We start from the raw sequence: 8,746 nt of genomic DNA on the forward strand, positions 1-8,746 counted from the left end.
CTCGCGCACTAACGCTTCCCTCATACTAATGGGAACAATGGTTTGCCAGAAGGATATACTGCCGTCACACGAGTGCCACTGCCGCTGCAGCACACCCTCACTCACTCGCAACACTGACCATTGTTGCCACAACGCCTTCGCTGCCGGGCTTAGCGGTGCCACACTTTCCCAAGGCGGTTTTTTCTCACCCTCCTCCCTCAGTGTCACTATGGGCCCAATATCAGCGTCATCTCGCTGGGCCTGCCTGAGGTCCTCTCCCCACTTCGTGTCAACAGCAAGAGCAGCAGCCTTCACGCTCACAGGTTCCGTTTCACGGCGGCTACAATGCTTACAGTCGCTATCGCAGGGACGGCGGCTCAGGCTGTCAGCATTATTATGCATGTTCCCTGGCCGATACTCGATGTGGTAGTCGTGCTGCTCCAGCTTCCCAATCCACCTAGCCAACTGCCCCTCCGGATTTCTGAGGTTTTTGAGCCACCTCAGAGCGGCGTGGTCGGTCCTGATCTTGAACTTGGCCCCGTACAGGTAAGGATGGAAGTGATCAATCGCCAGAATCACCGCCAACAACTCTTTACGGGTGACGCAATAATTCCTCTCTGGTGCTGAGAACTTCCTGCTAAAGTAGGATACGACCCACTCCTGTCCATCTTTCTCCTGAGACAAGACAGCCCCTACTCCCTCAGCACTTGCGTCACAATCCAACACGTACGGTCTCGTGGGGTCCGGGTACGGCAACACAGGGGAGTTAGCGAGAGCCTCCTTCAAGGTATCAAAGGCCCGTTGACATTCTTCACTCCAGTGAAAGGAGGCCCCTTTCCGAGTCAAGTGGTGGAGTGGTACTGCGATTTGTGCGAACCCCTTGACGAACCGCCTGTAGTACGTACACAAACCAATAAACCCGCGCACTTCCGTCACACTGCGCGGAACCGGCCACTCCTTAACCGACTCTACCTTACCAGGGTCTGTTTTCACCCCCTCACTACTCACTATGTGCCCCAGAAAAGGCACCTCCCTCTGAAAAAGGCAGCACTTCTTCGGGCTGAGTTTCACATTTGCTGCCCTAAACCTATCCAATACTACCTTAAGCCTTTCCAGAGCACACTCAAATGAATTCCCATACACTAGCACATCGTCTAAATATACCAGGGCGCTTTTCCAGAGCAGCCCATCCAACACACGCTCCATCAGGCGCTCAAAGGTTGCCGGGGCATTCACTAGGCCAAAACTCATCACTTTGAATTGATATAGCCCCTGCCCATACGAGAAGGCTGTCTTCTCTCTGTCCTCCTCCGCTACCTCCACTTGATGGTAACCAGACTTCAAGTCCAAGGTCGAGAACCACTGGGCTCCCGCGAGCGCGTCAAGAGTGTCATCCACCCTCGGTAGAGGGTACGAGTCCTTGGTTGTCACCGCGTTAAGGCCCCGATAGTCCACACAACACCTGGTGGACCCATCCTTCTTCTTAACGAGTACGACGGCCGCACTCCAGGGACTAGCCGACTTTTCAATTACCCCCTGCGCGCGCAGTTCCCCCACGGCTTTCTCCACTTCCAGCCGACGGGCGGGTGCGATCCTTCGGGGCGGCAGCTTGACTGGCTGACTATCCCCTGTGTGTATGCGGTGTTTCACCAGGCTGGTCCGGCCCAGGTCGGTATCCCCCTTCGAGAAGACGTCTGCATACCGTGTCAACACTTTCCTCACCTCGTCAACCTGTTCCTCAGACAGACATACCGAGCTCCTCTGCAATAGATCCTGCAGATGAGGTGGGACTTCAGTGTTACCCCCCTGCGTGTCCTCGAAGTGACCTTCCGTGATCATAGTCGCCTGTCCACCATCCTCGTCCGGGCCCAGGCTTTCCCCTTCCTGCTCCTCACTTAGACGGCAACGGTGGCTGGTTTCGGGTGGTGGTACAGTGTGGGCTTCCTCTGCGTCAACGGCGCCCTCCCTAAGCGGCACCACGTCACCTCCGACCGACATGGTCATCTCCCCGAAATCCAGCACCGCCCTGCTTTGCTGGAGGTAGTCTAGACCGAGCAAGTTCTCCCCGACGTCAGCTACAAAAACAGGAAGATGCTCCTCAGTGTTGCCAACCGTTACCCTGGCATGCACTGGTCCCCTCAGCTGCGTGCAGTGCCCCGTAATCCCACACAGCTGTTGCTGGGCAACCGGGGGTCGTCCAGTTGCCACCATGCCGTCCTGCACGAAGGTGCGTTCTGCGCCCGAGTCCACCGTGAAGCAGCAAGACTTACCGTCCACTTGCCCGCCTACCTGAACGGTCCGGGCGCCCTCGGCGCGGCAACTTAAACGGACTGGGGTCTCCCGTCTTCCGGCTGGTATTCGACCCCTTCCGCCAGCCCCTCCCAGTTTCCCGCTACCTTCTTGCTATCCTTGTCGGAGACGATGGCACACCCTGCCGTCTTATACCCCTCACCACAACTCCAGCAACAGGGTTTGTACCGATGCGGCCCTGCTCCAGCACCGACAGCCTTTCCGCCATGCGTTCCCTGCGGGCAGTACTTTTTGGAATGCCCTTGTTGCCCACAAGAGTAGCATTTACCCCAGAACTCACCTGAGGGTGATGCAGGTCTAGAGGGGGATTTGTCCACTTTCCCCTTCTTTGCTCTCACCTTGTATGAGTCACTGTTCCAGCTGGGTCGCTCCCGCGTAATCCGGAGAAACGACTCCATCTCCAGGCCCCTCGCCAGGGCCTCCTGTAGGTCCTTGGGGTGCGCCTGCTGGACGTATATCCTCAGCTGCTGGTTATCGATAGCGTCAACAAACTGATCCCGCAAGAGAATGGTGATCATCTCCTCACTGGCCTCCGGGTACGCACGGCGCACCAATACCTCCAAATCCTGCGCTAAGCGTGTCAGGGTCTCTCCCGGGCCTCTTACCCGGGCCCGGAACCTTGTCCTGAACACCTCAGTTTGATGCTGATGCCCGTACCTCCTCTCCAACGTCGCCGTCACCTTACTATAGGAGCTCCGCTGGGTGGCTGGCAGTTGGTTCAGGACTTCCAACGCTGGGCCTTTGAGCGCCCACACAAGCTGCATGGCCATCTCAGGTCGACTCCACTGGTGGGCGCTAGCCAGGAGCTCGAACTGTGTCTTGTACGCTTCCCAAGACACTGTCCCGTCGAACTCCTGCGGGCGGCGCCTCGTCCCACTCCCTAGCCTCCGTGACGTGGAGCTGGCAGCCGAGAGGCCCGACTTTACCGAGGCTGGCGGGGATGGCGGAGGCGACAAAACATTCGCCGGGGCACCTGGGGGAGACGGAAACGCCTTTGCCAATGGAGAACGGCTCTTGAGTCTTTCGTGCCGACTATTAGCTTCGTCCTCGTCACTATCTTCCGCCTCGCTAGCTTGCTCACTCTCCCGGGGCAGCGTATCCTCATGCCGGAAGAGGGCAGGGGGCACTTGTGCTGCCACAACTTCATCCACATACCTCCTAAGGTCACTGGCCACTTTTTCCACCTCTCCCTTCACCTCGTCCTTGGTGAAAACTGCCTTTAAAACTTCTCCTTTCACCCGCGAGCACTCCTCCTTAACGAGTCCAAACACCTGTTTGAACACACTGTCAACACGGTTCGCCACAGCTTGAATTTCGGCTTGCTGTGCTTTTCCTTACTCCGATAAAGCATGGTTCACCATTGCTTGCAGTTCAGCGTGCTGTGTCCTTCCTTGCTCCGCCATAGCCCTTATAACGTCTGCTAGTGTGGTTTCCATATTAGCCATGCTAGTGTAATAACTCTACGGCACTGAAAACGACCACAATACCACTTACCTGGGCACAACACTTTGGACCTGTCACCCGTCACGACAAAATGATCGCGGCTTTTCCCGCTCACACTCGATAGATCACCGCGACGCACTTAAAATGCACTTACACTTACAGATCCCACTTCTGACACCACTGTAACAACCCCCCCCCCCAGAGACTGGAGGTTTGTCACCCGATTTCAATTCATAGGTCCGTTGCATTTAAGAGACGTGACGGTAATGTTTCGAGCTTCGCCCCGCTCACACTCGCCACCTCGTCCCGTGGTGAGTTCTCAAGGCGACGAAAACGCAAAGTAGACTTATATCCTCTATTTACACAGAGTCACTACAAAAGAATACTGGGCTGTAGGAGGCACCTCGGGTCACTTGCCAACCCTCGAAAGGCTACTTGAAGCTTCGCTACAGCTTACAAACGCAATAATAATCCGAGCGAGAACCACGACGCCTTCTCCCGTCACCTGTGCTGCTCGTCTCCCTCCTCATCGGGATAGCGTGCCCACGCAGTCTCGCCAAGCACGCCTCGACCAATCACAGTCGCTGCTCGACGTCACGTGCTTCCAGGTGGCGTCCACCTTTGGCGCCAAGGATCACGACGAAAGCGTCATCTCCGATGTCACGATGTCGACAGGATGCAATAGGGGCCGCTTTCGTAACAATATATATATATATATATATATATATATATATATATATATATATATATAGGTAAAATTTTACTTTCGACCTTTGTTTGAATATAGCAATACAAAATTAAATAGTAATTTTGTAAATTAAAATGTATCAACGTAATATGCAATTTTGTGTGCGGAAATGAAAATAAAAATACGTTGCTACAACAGATTTCGTAAGTAACGAAGTCGTGCACGACGAATGGTACGCCATGTTTGTTGTGGTAGATGCCGACGTCGGAGAAATGAAAGGACGATAAATTTGTCTAAAACTAAACTAACCTAACCTAACCTGTGTTTAATAAATCATTACCTGCAAATTAGATATCATCCGGCTGGTCCTCGTTATCGTCGTCGTGAGAGACGTTGGCGGGCTTTTCAACCACTCTCTCAGCTTTTGTATGGCTATATTCCTCCAATGGTCGAAAGTAAAAATTTACCGGTTAGGTTAGTTTAGTTTAGTTTACTTTACTTTAGTTTAGACAAATTTATCGTTCTTTCATTTCTCCGACGACGGAATCTACCATAACAAACATGGCGTACCATTCGTAGTACACAACTTCGTTACTTAAGAAATCTGTTTTAGCAACTTTTTTTATTTTCATTTCCGCACACAAAATTGCATATTACGTTCATACATTTTAATTTGCACAATTACTATATAATTTTGTATTGCTATATTCCAACAAAGGTCGAAAGTAAAATTTTACCTATATTTTTTATAAATCACATAAGCATTGATGAAACAGAAAATTTAGAAAAAGCCTCAGCTTTGAAATTACTTTGATCACCACGTCAACGGCCGGCCGTAACAACAACCGCCGTGAGCTGTGCCTGTAGCCACCCATGCATGGGTAGTATACATCGTCGGATCTACACTGCCGCGCACGCCATATGACTGCGGGTCATACAGCGGTGCGGGTCTTGTGTGGATTTTCACTAAGGTGTAAGGGGGTGCGGGTCATATAACGGTGCGGGCTATAGTCCGAAAAATACGGTATATATGTTGGATGGTATCGCAACATATGAGTTGTGGTAGTACGTGGTCGTAGTTGAGCGGTGTTCGGAGGCTTTGGAATAAAAGCAGCGGAGCAACGTGTAGCTCTGTCTCTCTCTGTGGTCTTTCTCTTCTTTATTTGGTGACAGGAGGTGTTTATATACATGGCTCGTGGTTAGGTTGCCGACGAGATAATATTTATTTACAAGATGCAGTTTTAGCAAATATTAGAGATCAGGATAGGTTTTAACTACCTTATACATTGCATATACATATATACAAATGACATACAGTTGTCCGAGGTTGGACAGGATAGACATATCCCGTAGGAAAAAACAATTTGTATCAAATGGTAACTGCTTGGCTTGGTGGCAATCCTTTAGGGTTGGTGAGGCGTCCAGCTGCGGGTGAGGTGTCCGCCTGGACAATAGCGACATGACCCGGGGTGACCAGGTGCGTGAAGACGTCAGGTCGAATACCAGGCTACTCTGTCTGCACCGAAGCATACGTGCAGTGCCGATAGTATAAGCAGAGGTGGTAGATGAATGTCTAGGAGATTTTGGTGGTAGATTACGTCTTCTAAGAGGTCTAGATACTAACAGTTGCTCGGCATACGCTACCAGTGTCCGTCCTCGCGACACCATGAGCTTGAGATCCACATAGGCTTGGTGCACGAACTGTTAAGGAGATAGAAGAAAGAGGGGTGTGCCTAGGTGAAGGGGTTGACCTTCCCTGAGTGACAAAGGTGATCTGCACCGCTAGAAGGGAGATACTTGGTTATGGCATGATAAGATGAACATGAATGATAAATATTGGTTTTGGAAATAGATGCTTGGATTTGTTGGGGCTAAAGAAACTTATACAATCCTATTTCTGAGGCTATAGCGAGGTGTCGGGATCGGTGGAGTGGTAAAGGTGTTTGTGTCTAGAGTCTCGGTCGTGTGTGTTGGTTGTAGTATGGGCGGGGATGGAATGTCATCCATGTCGAGACCTCTAGGAACTAGTTTGATATGATCTAAATGTAGGATAGCCTCTGTGAGTTCGCGTAAGTGGAGAGCTTTGATCTTATTGTGCGGAAGTATGTCGGTGACCCGAAATGGACCATGGAATTTGGGTGCAAGTTTTGATGTGGGTTGGTGGTTGGTGTGGTATATTATGTCACCTAGAGAAACATTGCAATCTCTGGAGTGAGCGTTCTTCAACCTAAGCATATCTGCTTTTGAGAGAGTCAGTGACTCATGTATTCTCTTGAAAAGAGTGTTGAAATTATTGAGAGTTACCTTGACAAAATCATTGAAATCATACACAGGGGGGGTTTCTGAAGTGAGTAGGTCGTATGGCATTTTCTTATCAGATCCAAACAAAACAAAATGGGGTGATTCCGAGATTAATCTATTGATTGCGCTGTTGATGCAGGCTTGTATCATGGGTATGTGTTCGTCCCAAGATGCGTGTATGTCTGTGGCAAGGTGTCTGAGAATATTAAGTATCTTCCGATTTTGACGTTCAACGAGTCCATTTGAGCTGGGGGTGGTATGGTGTGGTGTTACACTTTGTAATGTTGAACTGTTGGCAGATATTTGTGAGGATGTCGTTATTAAATTCCGTGCCGTTGTCTGAAATTAGTGTTTTTGGTGTGGTGTATGGGCAGATGACGTTATTGATAATTGACTGAGCTACACTTTTTGCTGTCTTGTCCGCTAAAGGAGAGAGGATGCAGAACCGAGAGAAATGATCGATGCATACGAAAAGGTACTGGTTTCTATTGAGAGTGATTGGAAGTTTGAGTAAGTCAATGGCAATGGTTTCAAAGGGTCTGGAAGGTGTTGGGTAATTGTGTATTGGTACTTGACCGCTAATGTGACCTTTATGAGTTGTGCATGAGTGGCATGCGTCTATGTATGTGTGTATGTTTTTACGCATGGTGGGCCAAAAGTACTTTAACCTAGCTTGCGAGAGGCACTTGTCCTTCCCGCAGTGTCCTGCTAATGGAGAATCATGTAGTATTTTGAGAACTTCTGGAACAAGACTTGTGGGAACTACTAATTGTGTAACCATGCGGTTTGGTTCGCATTTGTTTGTGAGCAGTGTTGTGTGGTAGAGAACCTGCTCTATGAGAGAGTAGTTGTCTATGTTGGGAGGAAAATCGTCTGTGTGTGTAGTGTCACCTGAATTTAGATAGTGTATGATTCTTTTCCATAGGGGGTCTGTCGCTTGAGCGGCAATAATGCGTTCTCGCGTAATGGCAAGTGGCTCTGATGCTTGACGTATTGTTGCTACGTTTCTACTAAGGGCGTCGGCGACATAGTTTGCATGGCCCTGGACGTAGTGGAAGGTAGGCATAAAGTCCTGGATAGTGAGGAACCATCTGGCTAGTTTCCCAGTTAGGTTCTTGCCTTTGAATAGGTTTAAAACGGGTTGATGATCTGTGTGTACATGTATTTCGTATCCTAGAATGATGTCTTTAAAATGTTTGAGGGCATATATGATTGCGAGCGCTTCAATTTCAGTGACAGAGTAGTTTTGTTCGTGCTTGTTTAATGCGCGGCTGGTGTAAGCCAAGATCTAAGAATATAAGGTCTAACCACTTCCGACCGAATTTCGAGGGAGTTGGCGCAGCGGGCCCGTGAACGTCACCTGGCTGTTCAAAGTGGGGTTAGCGGGTCCTATAGCTGTCAGTTGAAGCTGGTCCGTCGTTCGAAAATGACGTCGCCTTCGCTCGCACAGCTCCACGCAATTAGTTATATTCTGACAAATATTATATAAAATATACATATAAATATATATAAAATATTATAGTTCCTGTCTATATATATGAATATATAATATATATATATATATAATATAAAATATTATAGTTCCTGTCTTCCTTGGCGTTTCACAGTTTTCTTCAGTGTATCACAAAGAGAAAATGGACTCAGCCAAATGACGTCAGAAGCTGCGCAGAAGAATGTAAACGGTCTGACCTGTATATTTAGACCTTGGCGTAAGCTATAGGTCTAAGTTTGCAGTCGTGTTGTTGCATTAGTACTGCGCCAAGGCCTTTGTATGACGCATCGGTACATAGTGTGAAGGGTTTAGAGAAGTTTGGGAATGCCAGAACTGGGGCTGTTGTGAGTGCTTGTTTTAGCTTGTGGAAAGCGGTGTTGTGTTCAGACGTCCAGTTAAAAGGAGTATCTTTCTTGAGAAGGGCTGTTAAAGGAGCTGCCATGTGAGCATATCCTTCGATAAAACGTCTGTAAAAACCTGAAAGTCCTAGAAATGATTTCACGTGTTCTGTAGAGTTAGGGGTTGGAAAATCT

The 8,746-nt window shown here is 49.2% G+C and overlaps 1 pseudogene; it reads right to left on the minus strand.

Annotated features, from left to right (window-relative positions):
- Window positions 1-2,300: 2,300 nt before the first annotated feature.
- Window positions 2,301-3,734, minus strand: LOC143040604 (uncharacterized; annotated as a pseudogene).
- Window positions 3,735-8,746: the final 5,012 nt, after the last annotated feature.

The sequence above is a fragment of the Oratosquilla oratoria genome, chromosome 29 (assembly GCF_046742065.1).
Source record: "Oratosquilla oratoria isolate Oo_2021 chromosome 29, ASM4674206v1, whole genome shotgun sequence".
NCBI classification, from domain to species: Eukaryota; Metazoa; Arthropoda; class Malacostraca; order Stomatopoda; family Squillidae; genus Oratosquilla; species Oratosquilla oratoria.